This window comes from Dysidea avara, chromosome 9 (genome assembly GCF_963678975.1).
Source record: "Dysidea avara chromosome 9, odDysAvar1.4, whole genome shotgun sequence".
Lineage (NCBI taxonomy): Eukaryota > Metazoa > Porifera > Demospongiae > Dictyoceratida > Dysideidae > Dysidea > Dysidea avara.
In genome coordinates this window covers 26,575,268-26,590,327 of record NC_089280.1, presented here as the reverse complement: position 1 = coordinate 26,590,327, position 15,060 = coordinate 26,575,268, and the positions used below count along the sequence as shown (strand labels likewise).

At 37.8% G+C, this 15,060-nt stretch overlaps 2 long non-coding RNA genes across 3 annotated transcripts; one reads left to right on the top strand and one right to left on the bottom strand.

Annotated features, from left to right (window-relative positions):
- Positions 1-201: 201 nt before the first annotated feature.
- On the bottom strand, positions 202-6,448 carry LOC136267789 (uncharacterized). 2 transcript variants are annotated; one of them, XR_010706759.1, is made up of 4 exons: positions 6,059-6,448; positions 2,415-2,502; positions 1,638-2,365; positions 202-1,577 (listed from the first exon to the last, which is right to left on the bottom strand). It is a non-coding gene; the product is annotated as an uncharacterized lncRNA (long non-coding RNA). The 2 variants fall into 2 exon arrangements; XR_010706758.1 differs by having other exon boundaries at positions 202-2,365; positions 6,059-6,428.
- LOC136267788 (uncharacterized) lies at positions 5,866-13,331 on the top strand. Its single transcript, XR_010706757.1, has 4 exons — positions 5,866-6,648; positions 9,766-9,886; positions 11,076-12,168; positions 12,220-13,331. It is a non-coding gene; the product is annotated as an uncharacterized lncRNA (long non-coding RNA).
- The last annotated feature ends 1,729 nt before the right edge of the window (positions 13,332-15,060 follow it).

Below are 15,060 nucleotides of genomic sequence, written 5' to 3'. Positions count from 1 at the left end.
TTACTGGAAGTCCTAAACACAGCTAAGGTGCAATCATGACCCCATTAATAAGACTACCTCACTACACAGTAATCATGTCAAGTACATGTATAGGTAAGACATGCAGTGCTAGGAGTCTTCAGTGGATAAGCAACCTGAAGGAATGATGTAATAATCACCGAGGCGGAGCCGAGGTGATTATTACGTCATTCCTGAGGGGTGTTTATCCACTGAAGAATCCTAGCAATGCATGTCTTAGTAATTTAGACAATGGCCTGTGGTGACTGGAATTTTGTTATGAACCCACAAGGTATGCAATTTGTTTGTTGAAGTTTGTGGCTAGGTGTCTTACTAGGTTCCACCTGTTTACAGGTGTCTTACTAGAATAAAAACTCTGCATACTTTGCAAATATCAAAGCATTCTTGACATGCCATTGTCTAAAAGTCCCAAACATAACTAAGGTGTACTTCATGACCTCATTAATAAGACCTCCTCATTATAGTGACCATGTCAGGCTTTTCTGTGGTGCACATTAGGCTAATTATTTTTGGCCTAATAGGTGAATTGATTGTAATGAGGTTTTACATCAATTGCATGGGCAGAGCTCCACTGAACAACTGAGTACTTTCTGTATCTACTAATTGTCTTAACTGGTGCATGGGACTGCAACCTTCATAATCTGAGTGAATGACGTAAGGACCAAAATATTGGAGACAACATTGTTACGAGGTCATGAAGTGCGCAACAGATGTTTGGTGCTTGCTTGACATGGCCACTATCATGAGGCCTTATTAATATTATTAATAATGTTCGTACTTGGGCTGTAGCTATACTGCATGTACATATTGTTATGATGTGGCCTTTATTCAAGGTAATCTTTTCCCACTAAGTAAGGTTTCACTGCAACATATGTGAAGTTTTGACCATTTTCTGCCTTTCATTTTTCGTTATTCAGCTTTAAGATTTTACGGTTTCCAATACCCAGTCTATTAAGAACCTCCAGCTTAGACCACCCGTTATGACATGTCATTCTTATGGTGGCACATACGCACAAGTGCATAGCCATAGTGTGAAGCTATAAGAATTCAAATATTCATTGTTATCCTCAGTATGATTCCGTAGGCATACCAGCTAACAGAAACACTAGTTTGAAATATACACAATGTACTCAGCACAACTAAACATCTTTAGCAGTTTCAATGACACATCCTCATCCCTTTGCAAGAAACTCTCCCACTTTATGTGAGATTGTTTATCTGGCATTTACCATCAAAGTCTTCAAGTCTTCCTTCTTTGGAGGGTACATGTTAGCACAGTGAGCAGTACCCATGATGTACACTGCAGTGGTGAAAGGGTTCACCGACTTTCAAGAGCATGTCACAGGCCGATGGAACTATTTCAGTGGACAATATTCTGAACGTCTGATATTTTTATTGCCCATGCTATACGTGATGAGATGAAGTACTGGTTGTATTCTAGTCCAAACACATCCTGGAACTGCTGAACTGTGAAATTGAGTGGGAACATTTTCCAAATGGTTGATTGTCACTGTCTGATGTCTGGTAGTAGCCAAACTCATTGCAGAACCACTGGTGAGCTGGAAAGGGATGTACAACTATTATAAACACAACATGTCAGTGCATGCATGTGATCATACTTCTTATTGTGACAAAAGCAGGTCTATCATGTACAGTATAGGGTTGAACCTGGCCAAGTTTGGGTGATATTTAGCCCAGGTAAACAGGACACTTTACAAATTATCCATTTCTCTCTGGGATTCTGTATTGGATCATGTGCATTATGATGTGCGGTGATGATGAAATATTGAAAATGAATCAGTAAAGAATACAATTACACAAGGAAGCAGAGAGTGGGAGCAGTTTCAAGTCAAGATATGTGTCTGTTCTTATAAAGTGTTCTGGCTGTTCAGTGCTTGAATAATGTACACCTACATAAGTATATAAATTTTAAGTTACGCTCAGTGCTTGCATATGAGAATACTTCTAAGTAATGCTGCACACATAGCCTGTATCATTATGACACAGAACCAAGTATTCCAGGCTAGTGGGTCATTTGGATACATGATTCTGAACTGGTTTTGATCCTGACATCATGATGTCAGTATCTTTGTCAGGCACCATGTGTAGTCTCACATCAATGATCACAAATGTGGATGAAGTCATAAGAATTAGCTAACTGTGTTCTTCATTTCTCTCAGTTGCCAGGTGGCACCTTTTGTAAACTTGATACCTAACATCAAGGTGGTCTTGACCGGAGAGGCAGAGTTGATAACAGCATATCGGTCCAGGTCTTCACCAAGAGAAGTATTACTACACAAGTCATGACATCACACAAGTTATCAAGGGTGTGGTTGTCAGTAGCACCCTAAGGGGGTGGGGTGAGCATGACAATGAAAATGCATGTATCCACTAACCTCAAACACTTGGTAGTCACGGTTATACTAAGCCACACCCATAAAAGTACTGGCCAAGTTCATCACTTCGTTCTTGTCCTGTAGGATACTGTAATGACATCATCATGTACATGATACAATTATAGTGGGGAAATAATTTTGCCATTACACTGTGCATATAGACTAGTCAATAATTTCAACGCATTTAACAAAGTAATTTTCTTGTTATAATCCACATAGTAAATCAGTAGATACAAATTCTTTGTGAATTTCGATAGCTATCTCGGGACAAATTCTTTCAGTATGCATAGGTATTGAATAGCTAGTTAGCTACTGCATCTCAATAGTTAAATACTGCAAACTTTGTTTTTTCACGTGCACATAAACACATAAACACTGCAGCTATTGATTATCACCATTAACTCTGATGTTTTTTGATTGATTGATTATTTAAACTCGCAGTACTCAGCAAAGCTATTCTTCTTTCTGTAATAACCAGTTGTCATCATTACATCAGAACAAACCTACTTTCACTATCTGTCAACTACACAACATTTTATATCATCAAACATCATATTCTCTATATAGACATCCATCAATCTATATCCACCATCAATCCTTACTGTTATTCATTTTCATTAACTCACCATTTCTTTGGAACAACATAGCTACCTGCCAATATCTTACAGATAACCAATATGAAACCATACTCTGTACATGTGTTGCCATCAGGAATTTTCTTTTTAACTGTGGCTTTGTATTTTGTTATTATACTGTTATCTGTGTAGCTTTTGTATTAGCTTATACATTGTTTTTGTATCTTCTATTCAGTTTATTGCTTTTGTATTAGTGCATAGCAGACATGGGGCCAAGTACATGAGTACTTATACTTAAGTACACTTAAGTACAGATTTGAAAGTACTTGTACTTTACTTAAGTACTCTCTTGATTGTCGCCAGAGTACTTGTACTAATACTTGGAAAATTCAAAAGTACTTGTACTTTACTTAAGTACTTTCAAATGTACTTGGCCCCATGTCTGGTGCATAGTCTTTGTATTTTTGTGCTATATATTCGTGCTTGCGGGGAACATATTTGCAGGCCAAGCTTTCTGTACAACTTTTGTCATTTGACAAAAGTTTGATAATTATAATAGTACTAAGACTATTATTTGAACCCATGATTATTTGTTTGCATAAGACCACTTCCAGTACTTTTGGCTACTAGTAGAGTTTCCCACCAAATAAGATAAAAATCTGAGCAGTTGGATGAGCGAAGTAGTATCACGAGTGCTAAAATGGCTGGAAACTCAGCTGTTTACTACTTCTTCACTGGATGATCTGGAAGGTAGTAAATAGTGTGAAAATTTGGTACACGTAGCTGCCACCATTGGCAAGCTACAACACTGAATATTTAAAACTGGTGTTTCTCGATACTTGTAAATAGGCGATAGAACTGGTTTTCCCAGAGACAGGTACACTTTAACACAAAGTGCACAAAATGGCCCAACTTTTTGCACTATGCCACTCTACTATGTTAGATCGTTCTATCAGTTATCACCAAAATAGTTGACAAAAAAAGGCTTCAGTAATTTAAAGCTCTAGTTTGCATGTTATGACTCCTCTATTAGAGTATATATAGCAATCTTGATGAAGTGCACCCTAGCTGTTGAACAAGAGAACTAGTGTACAGACTCCAACCCTTTAGTTACCTTTCTGCTATGGTTATATGCACAACTAAGTCATTCTGTGCCTTCCTCTGCTATGAATAGAGACATTCACATTAGGGATGGGTGGTATTGCATTCTTGAAGAACGGTACGGTATTAGGAAAAATACCTCGGTATCACTAAATACCTTGTATATTTTACACTATTATTAAAAACACAGGTAAGCTATGATTTTCACTTATACCCACATTGCGCTATTAGTATTTTAAAAGGATCAAATGAAACAACAATAACATCGTGTCACAAAGTAAGTTTTGAAGTATCCCAAAAAGTGAAAACCAGAGGAGGGTGAACATGCGCATGTGAACGCATACCTTTGTATGAAAAGTATAACCAAGCCTTCAGCAAAGTTTAAATTATCCCCATTCGAAAGTGTGCTTCACGTTTAGTATATTTAGCCGGTCTGCCTCACTATTCCCGGCATGTAAATCGCTCTTGAATTTATAGAGGATCACGTGTGCGGTAAGTTTGTTGGTGGAATTGATGCGTTGCACTCTAGAGACACCTTATAAGCTTGTATTCAAGCCTAACAATCGTTGAAAAAGGTATTATGATATACAATAAGCCTCCTATGCTCGCTCCCATGGAATTAAAAAAACCTAGAGGCTATTCGTCTGGTTCCGGACGCCGATTTCACCAGGTTATTCGTCCGGTTCGGATCACATGGTCCTGTTCGTCCGGTACTATTCGTCCGACAGTGTCACCCATAACTCGAGTATCAAAACACACTAGTTGTATGAAGGTAAGTTTTTGGGTGAGTTCGAGGCGAGCTAGGGTTGGAGCGAGTGAAGGCTTCATACAGACAGTGAAAGTCATCATTGTGCTTAACAGGCAAACATCACGTTAGCGTTAGGGTTAGGGCCGGGTTCAGCTTTGGTTTCTTCTTCACTGGGTGTTTCTTCTAATATAAGTTTCTTCTTGACTGACGGTATATAAAGTAGAAACTAAGAGAAGTGGGTAGCTGGGAGCCACGCAGTAGAGTGGTTATGATCCTTGCCTCACACATTGGAGGTCCGGGTTCGATTCCCGGACAAGTCATGATTTTTTTTTTTCGTTTGAGGACCCTTTTTTGTCTAAGTTTTTATTCATGTGAACCGAGCCGGACGAATAACTTGGTAAAATCGGCGTCCGGAACCGGACAAATAGCCTCTACCTTAAAAAAAGGAAAGCGGATGCCACTAGCGTATCCTCATGGAGAATCAAGCAGGAAATAGGACACCTTCGTACTCATTTTCTTCCGTTTCTCACAAGAAGCACAAGATAAATTAGTGTGGCCGTTGCTAAACAGGTTTTATCACTTCATTTTAGTCTTGGTATTACAAACATTCAATTAATGGTAAGTAATTTTCAGTAGCGCTTACATCGTGTCCACCCTCCTCTGAGTAAAAACCATTGTGAATACTTCAACACATGTAGCTCTGTGCTTGTACAGCATAAACATGGTTGTATGGGGCTTGACTTCATGTATGTACGGTCACCACTAAACCACCAAAGATTAATTACTACGGTATTCGGTATTTTTAGAAAACCACTTCGGTATTTGAAAAGTATCTTTATTAACTACTAATACCTAAATACCTCCCGACCCTAATTCACATGATCTATAATTGAATAATTAAAATGTGGTGCGTCTACATAAAAAATGACATGGGCAGTGACAGGAAACAAGGAATAAAGTAATGATGGCCTTCCAACCATACCACTGGGGTTCAGTGGAGTTTTCTGCACCACTAAATTAAGCATAAGAAAGTCTTATCTTTTGATACTTTACTTTTACAAGTTATATACAGTTGATGTGAGTGTAGCTGCAGCTGTTCTCAAAGGAATAAAATGATCTAATGCAACACACAGTTTGGCACCAGGCTTACAGGATGGCTATCAAAGTTTGATCATCATGTTGTACCATAGTGAACTGAGTGAACACGTGTTTAAACTCACTTGTCGACTAGCTACTAGCTAGAGGACTCCGTAGAACCACTGAGTAATTACCAACTCGCACTTGACTTGGGAGCTTATCCGAGAAGTAGAAGGGAGATGGTCGAGAAGGAGGCGGGGAATCGTCAAGAAATAGTCAAGAAATGACCGAGAAGTGAGAAATATTCGGGAAATAAGAGAGAAATGATCAAGAAAAGAGAAATATCCGGGAAGTAAGAGAGAAATCAATGAGAAATGGGAAATAGTCGGGAAGTAAGAGAGAAATAAGTGAGAAATAACCGAGAAATGGGAAATTTTTCGAGAAATTGTCGAGAATTTTCCGGGAAACGACCAGAACCGGCCACCGTAGAAAGAAAACGGAAAAAAAAAAAAAAAAAAAAAAAGAAAGAAAGAAAGAAAACGGGTTGCTGCACACTGCTTCACGAAAATTTCATGAGCGGTGTACTTTTACTCCACATGGCTTAGCACGTGGTTTGATGGCTGAACGAGAAGAAAGGTTGGCTAGAAGGAGAGAGCGCGACCACTTGAGCGCGACCACTTGAGCGCGACAGACTACGAAGAGCACAAGAAACGCCTGAAGAAAGAGAGACCAGGTACTGAGCTAACTAGTTGTACTTGTAGTACTAATAGAACCTTATCACACTGACAGGCGGGCTAGACGGACTGCATATGACCATAGATAGTATATAGGGTATATACTATCTATGATATGACAGAAATAGGCAATAGTCCAACAATTACGTACGCAGCCATCACTTGGACAATATCATCTGTACGTTTACTTCTTGTAGTTGTAATTATGCCTTTATAGTCTACAATAATAGTCATGGCTACCGTTGTGTAATAATTTCAATTTAAGTTGTCACAATCACAGTCCTAACAATTCATCAGTTACCATTACATCTGTATAAATTAACATATTATATACATAAATATTTCAACATCTAGAATACTGCACAGACTGTTCCATTCTGAAATACCTCTTGGTACCATGAAATACGGCAAAAGTAGCTAACTGTTCTGCTTGACAGCTTCTAATAAAAAAGTAATCTCTATGTTAATTCACATTCATAAAACATTAACTTAATATTATTCAGGCTCGCCCCAACATGCAGTAGCATATGTCTAGTAATAAACAATTTCTGTGACTTTATCAAGGGGGTGTCATGTTGGCTCATGCTGTAGGTAGATCTGCAACCGCGAATTTCACTTGACTTGCAGCGTTTATCGTCTTTGACCTGTGACTTGAGCGCTTCTTGTCCAACTTTTTACCTCCACTTATTTCTCTATTTTCCTATATGCACCTGCGCTTGTAACCTAGTATAATATTTTCTTAGTGCATGCTACCAGCAGCTGTGAGAGAAAAATCATTATAATTACGGCAAAATGCCTGTTGGAGCTTTAAAACATCTTCTTGGAGATCCTTACTTCTTGTAAGTTACGTATAATTCCGTAAACTTGATAATAGCTACATATAGTTTTCGATTGTGGTTTCGAACCTTCTGTATCGTCTTGACCCTTGACCCACTGTAAGAGCTATTTTGTGGCCTTGACCATTGACTTAGAGTTTAACCGCAGTCGCAGATCTACCTACAGCAAGAACCTGAGTGACACCCCCTTGCTTTATATAATAGAGGATATGCGCTAACTTTATGACCGAAAACATTCTAATGAAAATGTGATGTTTTCTTATGTCACGACGGTGAACGAATGTATTGTAGGTATGCATAGAAAGTGTGAATCACCCAGTTACACAAGTTTCTTTAGAGCGATAGATTCCTTTACGTGTATAACAGAGTAACTGGAAGGAGGAGCCCCATCCGTAGTTCATGTGGCAAATTATAGTCCGAGTCGCATTTGCTACCCGTACTTTTGTATGGGAATCACGATAGTCGTTCACCGTCAAAAATTCTTGGGCACGCCGCAAATCTTGTTATATTGATCATTTTTCGTTCAAATTATTGATACTACGTAATAGCGCATATCCTCTATTGTACAGACCAGGCTGAGTAGTATGGTGCTTGCTTTCCTTCACTTAAAATAATACTGCTTCACAAAAGGGGAGACCTGTGGTGCTGGTCTGATGTGGGAAGTCGTAAGTACGTATCGTTTACTAACGTCAGTAATATCCACATTCTGATCGTCTACTTTACCATGTTGGTTTGGGTAATGCAGTGCCCAATGTTCCCTCATCAGTTGTGACCCACACTGTTTATTCCAATTACAGGTACAAATATGTACTAAATATATGTGACCAGGCCTGCAAAAACAGGGCGTGTGGGCACAAACCACATCCCATCATGCTACAGGTCATATCTCAGTATTGGAACAGAATATTTGCATTCTGTAACTTGCATTACAAAGCCAATTAAATGCTTACTAAGAGCTGAAAATTGCATTGCCATAGCATAATGGTACAAAAAAGTATGAGTGATGAAAGCTTGAAAAAGTAAGCAAAATCATGTGCTCACATGCCCTGTTTTCGTAGGCCCAGTCACATATAATGAAAATATCTACAGTGAAACCTCTCTAAGGCTAACATTTATTAATTCCTTGTTTCCTGTCATCTGCCCGTATGCCACTTTGTCTACTGCATTGGTAATTATTATTGTAATTAAGAATTAAAATTGCTTAGAAAGACAAAAAAAATTTTGTGTGTGTTTCAAAACATTTTTGGTGGGTTAAGCAGTATACGTACTACAAATAAGCAAGAACTTGTATAATTGCATCCATGAGTTATTAAATGTTTTAGAGGTTTCAGCTCAACACGAACATGCTATAACAGGTGTACTAATGGGTTGCTGTATTTGGCGGATTACGGATCAACGGATCACGTGATGAATACATTCCACTGTTCATTGGAGTGTGTTGTAGTATACTTGATATAATAATCATTTTACTAATGATGACAAAACGCTGCACACTTCACTTCATCACTAAAGTGCCCACACGCTGTTCCGGATATCCGGATTTAGCTACGGCCGTTTACGGTCTTACATTCCCGATACATACATAGTTTGTTCTTTTTCCTTTTGGCTAAATTAACATAAGCACACAAAAACAAAGAACGAAGTGAGTCCTGTTTCTTCCTGAACCAGCTCCACAGAGCTTGTCAAGACTGGTCTACCCTCAGGTCTACCAAAGGAGCCTGCAGAAGAGCTAGCGAGATCATCTCACACATTGGATGGCAGAACGTAACAAAGAAAGACAAGCAGCATCGAAGCCATCCATCACAGCAGCATAAGGTTCAGACCATTTTTCACAGAGCAAGGAAGCTAAACGTTTATAGAAAGCACAGGCCTCACTGGCCGTCACTCCGGTACATCTATATCTGGCACTGCACGTGTACATCGTTAGCCATGGATAGGCAGGTGTTTGAGGAGACTATGGATTTCATCGACTTCTGAGTAAGTTAACTTGGCGAGCTGATTAGCTATTGACGATCTCGATTGAAGCGAAGATTCTGAACAGGAAAGCAGGGCAATCCAGTGGTCTGATGGCTAGGGCACACTCTCCTCCCATGAGAAAAGAAGGTAAATTATAGAATGATCATAGGATTACGGCTACAGTATGCAGTGGAATGTGTTCATCACGTGATCCGTAATCCGTGATCCGCCAAATACAGCAACCCTGTACTAATGCTGTAACATTTCCCCATACAGCTGCTTTTTCGTAATCAAATTTTAAGTTAATCTGTCTGCTTTTCATAGGTCCTGTGGCTGGTTGCAAGAGTTCAATAAGCTGACGTGGAGGAGTGGCTACTTTATGACAGTGGTGCCAGGAAGGAAAGACTATACTGTGCAGTACTAAAGAACCAGCATTCACACTTAGGTATCAATCAATGTCTTGGTCCCACCACATTGACCATCTTTACAATAAAGCAACTAGGAGTCTGTCAAAATCTTAGTAAAGTAGTAAAGACAACAGCTATTTTAACATTTGTGTGTCCACTACTACAATAATGCAAGTTGTGTTCGGGACCCCAGCTTTTATTTGAAATGTGCTGTATTTGTATTTTTAAATAAGATGTTATTTGCCAACAGTATAGCTATTTTCTTGATAAACACTTGAGAGAAAATCCAATGATGTTCCAAAAGATGTTGACAACTTGAAGTTGAGTTCTTCTCCATGTAGCTTCCTCTGGAAAAAAATGAAACAATGTTACCAAGAGTTTATAATATACAATATTAAGGAAGAGTGTCAAACTGCCAATATAGCCTGTACAGGATTCTTAAAATAGTGAAGCCTCAATAATGGCGGGCCATCTTTGGGACTAAAAATAATGTGAAGTTGTCTTGCTAATTATGTAGTGGTGATGAGGTAATCCTTAGCTATGTTTGACATGGTCACTATAATGAGGTGGTCTTATTAATGAGGTCATGAAATGCACCTACTTATTTTTGGGACTAAGTCACTATACAATGATGTTAACAATTTAATGTTATAGGTAACTAGTGACTCCTGGCCATTTCTTATTAATGCATACTGTATGCAGGGAAACGTTGGCACTGGCAAAATGTGGTGAATGACCATGAATTAACCAACTGCAAATTTTTACCATCCAAAAAAATTTGCTCGTCAGGAAAACAATTGCTCACCTAGTATGCAGACAATTCTATTTTACAATGTATTTTAAGCATTTGTACGCTTGCTGCTGATGGAACCAAGCAGTCCCTTGAGCAACTCTGTTCACCATGCCACTGGGCTATTGCGCTAGAGTCCTGCCAGTGTCCACATTGACTAATGAGGCCAGGTGGTAACTCGAACTGACTAAACTATATCCACTATTCCAGACGGTGGACTAAAGTTTGGCCTTCGTGCCAGGCATGGCATGTCATGTTATTGTAGCAATTGGTAGTCTAATTAATTAAAGAAGGTTGTGCGCTTTGCTATAAAAATTCTATTTCGCCAACTGATATTTTGCTTGATTCACCAAATTTAAGTTTCCTTCCGTATGGTAAATAAAACACAGAACACCTTTACAAATTAAAGCAGTTCACATCAATTTAATGCTTCACAGGTGGGAGCACACCCAAAATGCAGAATCAAGGATAGGAATGGGATAATCAAACCACGTAATACAGTGGCCTCTAGAATTCTGTATCCAAAATTATTTTGCTAAAAATTACTACAATTTGTTAATTTAAATGGATGGGAAAGAAAACCTACACAACTGCTAGTTGCAAGTTTAATAAACTTAGTACCTTAGCCATTGATACTACGTACTGTGTTCTAATTCTATGATTCCACTGTAGTTGTATATTTCACTACATATACTATTACATTGCTGATTTTGATTGATCGATCTTTTATTTACCATCACAGTAGTTGGCAGAGCCATTCTTCCTTGCTGAGACACTTCATTTAGTGTTTTTAAACATTTTGAAGCTGACAATTACTTATATAACATTTACCAGTTATTGGAGTTCTAGACTCCGATCAATTAATTGATTATTTAGTGGAAGTCTGCAACCTAAGACAATCATATGTATTGAGTTTATTTTGTCATTTTAGCATCAAATATATTTTACACAATAAAGGAGGTATCAATCATGGTTAGTTCATGTTGCTGCTTAATAGGAAGTGGACTAATCCCCCTTCTGCAATGATAGTATACCCAGATGTTTGACAGTGTGCTGTGGGATAGTTTATTACCAATGAACCAATTATTTTCCATCATCCCAGGACTGGGCAGAGTTTGCCTCTCTGCCCACTGTTTATTATTGATTTATATTATTATCTTTTGCACAATTAAAAAAAAAGTACACGTTAAAAAAATTATTTGACCAATTCACTAGTGATTAAAATTTGTAGGTAAACAGCTCAATAGATACTTTCATCATTTGGTATTTAGTACGTATTTGTACCTGTAATTGGAATAAACAATGTGGGTCACAACTGATGAGGGAACATTGGGCACTGCATCACCCAAACCAACGTGGTAAAGTAGACGATCAGAATGTGGATATTACTGACGTTAGTAAATGATACATACTTATGACTTCCCACATCAGACCAGCACCACAGGTCTCCCCTTTTATTATTTTAAGCGAAGGAAAGCAAGCACCACACTACCAGCTCAGCCTGGTCTGTACAATTATATAAAGCCACAGGTAAACACAAATTGTTTATTATAAATAATTGACTCAACTTCCATATTTTAGTACACAACATGGATTCAGTTCAGAGATGGATCAGACTCATAACATGGTACTTGCTACACAAGAAGCACGGACAATTGCTGTCACTGTTGAGGCATCATCATCAGTTCGCTCACCACTGCCATCCAAGCTGAGTAAAGTTGCTAGGATATTGTACCATCTCAATACCATCCATGTGTGTTAGGTGGTCTGTTTCCCTTGGTCTGCGTTGCGACATCACATGGCACAAACGCAATTCTATGCCGCATATTATCTCCGTTTATTTCTGTGTTTGTACATTTAAAAATATTCTAAGTCAAAAACCTCACCCCAAAAAAAATTTTCACACCAGTTGCTACGCCTATGCTATTGAACAGTGTAAAGGAATGCCGGAGATTAAGTTGTCAGCTAATGATTTTGTAAAACATGATGGACTTGGTTTCTTTCCTTCAGAGTTGGCCATGCAGTTCTATGTTCAGCATACTGTAGTTATCACCCTAGACTAGAGAGCCAAAAGGAAAAATTGATAAACACACACTTGATAAATTGACAAAAATCAAGATCTCTTGCTTGAGTTGAGTAGAACATTTTAGCCTTATCCTTGTTTATACATGTGTACTAATAGCATAGCTAGCTATTAGTTCAGTTTCCTTGCCATGCCTGTACTGTACATTTTGCATAATTTATAGAGTTGCATGTACGTATATGAAATTTACGTTTTAAACATCATAACAATGGTTTACTCTCACAATATAGTGCCGCAATATATATACAGCTGCCATTCTTGGCCACACCAGATATCAGGGAGATCATTCTTGTAGTCACCAGTTACTTGTACTTTTGTGAATATGTTGTTTTTGTATGGGGTAATATGATCAAGGGTACTCAAAAATCTCAGATGGATTAGCTATAGTTCTCAGTACTGGAACTAAAAGTAATTCCAGAAGCAGCTTCCAGTTCCACTTCTAGAACTAGTACTGGAACACTGGAAATAGGAGTTGTTTTCTTTTTGAACAGAACAATAATTTATTTCCTTTGTGAAAATGAAACTACAAAGAAATATCATGTGTTGAAACTAATGCTCAAACTATAATTGCAGGTCATAGCTAATCATGTGGCTTTTTTATCAGTACTCAAAGCAGGTAACAAGGTTAAAAATCTTGTGAATGTGTCATTTTTGCAATACTTTTGGTGGTCAGTACTTCTTAAAATGTAGGAAAACTCATCAGTGAAGTGGTTGAATGTACTGAATAGTCATCATGTAGACATTTTGACACATGTGCAGTAATAGATAATAGTTGTGGGCTGATGAGTCAGAAGATATGCCCCACTAAGTTAAAAATAAAAAATAAATCATGTAAGGTCACACCAAGAGTTCATAATATTATGAACACTTGTTTGCATGGGCCTAGACACACCACTCAAAATATAGAACAATCAGCTGGAGCCAACAGCCAGTAATTATTATTGTGTAATTTTATTTTATAGATGTGATCAAGAGTTTATATGTATAGGGAGGCAGAATAAAAAGGCTCCAGCCGACTGTTCTATAGTTTGAGTAGTATGTCTAGGCCCACCTGATTCCACCAAAGTGGGTAGAAAACATTCTCCTCTTCTGACTGTCAGGGTAGGAGTGTATTCAAAATGAAAATGTGTCACTCATGATTACTGTGCATCTACACTGGAGGAATTCTTTGCTCAGTGTATTAACAGTTGTTACATGTACAAAAACTGCATGTGTATTAAGGACAACTTGCATGGGACCAAGCAAAAGTGTCCTGATTATCAAGATTTTCCAGATCAGTTACATGCTAACAGATACTTTAAAACCATTACCAAGTGTCCAGATTATAGACGTGCAGAGTTGGGAATGGTTTGTGTTGAAGTAATAATATTACCTAACACACAGTAACATTATTACATCAGTGATGTTCTATATAAAAGTTAGGAATACATTACAGCTAATAACTATATAATTATAATCATGATTATGTGTAAGCCCTAGGTATGCATGGCTGAATCATAGAGTTATTATTGTTATCAACACTTTACAGTGACCAGTACTGAAGGACTGACAGCAACTTGAGCTAAAGCCAGGTAGAGAAAGCAGACTTTTTATTACTGTAGTAGGATAACAAAAAGTAACTTGATGAAGCTAATAATATTATACTAAGTTACATTTCATTTGGAAACTTATTACATTAGAAGTAAACAGTATAAAATTATATTATACACTGCATGACTATATATGCTGCATGGCCCATACATGCAAATGATCATGGTCTATATAGCTAATGTTTAAAAGAACAAGTAGGAATATGATGAACAGCTTCAACCTCTGGTGGTCTTTATGGTCTTACTGTGTAAACATTAGATTAGTACTGAAACTATAATTGTGTCAATTAACACTGTCTATATATTCATGGCTTCTAAACTAAATAATGACCCAATAGAAAGGTGGCACCCCAGTCATGTACTATTTAGTTTAGAAGCCAGTGAACAGATTTTCTCAAAACATTCTCAGGTCATATTAATTGAGATTCAGTATAGTGATTTATTGTTTACAGTGAAGTTTTATTTCACAAGCTTGACTGCATGGCATGCACCAGATTAGGTGATGTGACTACATTGTAATTTGTGTAATCAAGAGTTAATTCATAATATTATTTTCTCCATAAATAATATTATGAACTAGTCTTGGTTTAATGTTGCATGCACCAGTATCAAGTGTCAAGCAACCTTTCATTAACTTACATTTATGTGTCACAACAAGGAAATGTTTGAGTACTGAAGTCACCAATACAAATACATTTCAAACCTTATGCATGTCTATAGCTGACTAATAGCTAAATATGTTGACATATG